Source organism: Empidonax traillii, unplaced genomic scaffold (assembly GCF_003031625.1).
Source record: "Empidonax traillii isolate 1590-97213 ecotype Southwest subspecies unplaced genomic scaffold, ASM303162v1 scaffold126:size1624879, whole genome shotgun sequence".
In the NCBI taxonomy this organism is placed as follows: domain Eukaryota; kingdom Metazoa; phylum Chordata; class Aves; order Passeriformes; family Tyrannidae; genus Empidonax; species Empidonax traillii.
Genome location: NW_020955319.1, coordinates 115,247 through 116,271, shown reverse-complemented (window position 1 = coordinate 116,271; position 1,025 = coordinate 115,247). Strand labels below are relative to the sequence as shown.

Below are 1,025 nucleotides of genomic sequence, written 5' to 3'. Positions count from 1 at the left end.
CCAGATTTCCTAGAAGGTGTGGTCTTTCTGTCTCAAAAAAATTTTACAAATATGAGCTGAGTTAGTTGTTTGGATGTTCTGCATGGTACACTAAGAGGGGTAAGCTCAGCATAAATCTCAGCTCTGTCACCCTGCTCTTGCTGACATTGCAGGAGTTGGGAGATGCTCCTATGAACAGGCACTATGAAGACTCTTCAGGAGGATACCAAAACTACTTGAAACCTAAGGGAAGTCTCCCATATCTTCTGCCAGGCTAGGCAAGGTGGATACAAGAAATTAAAATTTATTTGTGTTCCGTATGTACAATTACTGCATTTTACTCCACTATGATTCTCAAGGGAAGTAACTCAATTAATAAAAATGCCAGAATGACCATTGCTGTCCTCCGATACAGGGTGGTCAACAGAAAGAGGAGCTGCAGTGGTTTGAACCTGGGGCACTGTCACTGCACACTGTTCCAGTAGCACTTGCTCTGGTCTATTCAGATACCAGAGTCTCATTATTCTCTCTTGCAGGTGGGAGTGGAAGGCTTAGACAAAGTTATTAAAAAGTAAAACCTTGCCAGTGAGTCTTGAGATATCAAAAGGACTCCCTTGCTTTCTAAATTCCTTCTCAGAGAGGAGTCTAGGTGAGGCTGAATCCTATCTTAGCCCTGGATTGTGTTAAGGGTTTAAATTTAAAGTAATTATAGAGGTATAATTAAACCACTTTGTCCCAATGATGGCAAAACTGATATATAAATGAATGTATTATGACAAATTAACAAACAGGTGAACAGACGAAGGATCTTAATCAGAATTATTTACTACACAATATAAACACTAAAAATCTAAAGTAGAGTATAGCATAGCATAGAGTATGGTGCACTGTAACAAAGCAATTATTGAAGCAGTTATATTAAGTAGAGATCTGATGTAACTCACCTAGAACAACACTTGTGGGGAGATCTCTTTCTCTCAACCTTGAGGAGTAACCGTGGGGAGCATCCCCAGCCCAAGGGAGGAATCTCCACACACACCCCAAGA

General features: G+C 40.4%; 1 long non-coding RNA gene across 1 annotated transcript in view; it reads right to left on the bottom strand.

The window, feature by feature from the left end:
• The window catches only part of LOC114057310, a 3,164-nt gene extending 2,139 nt beyond the window's left edge, over positions 1 to 1,025 (bottom strand). The window contains exon 1 of the long non-coding RNA XR_003571184.1: positions 931 to 1,025. This is a non-coding gene — a long non-coding RNA (uncharacterized LOC114057310). The remainder of the gene's footprint in view (positions 1 to 930) is intronic.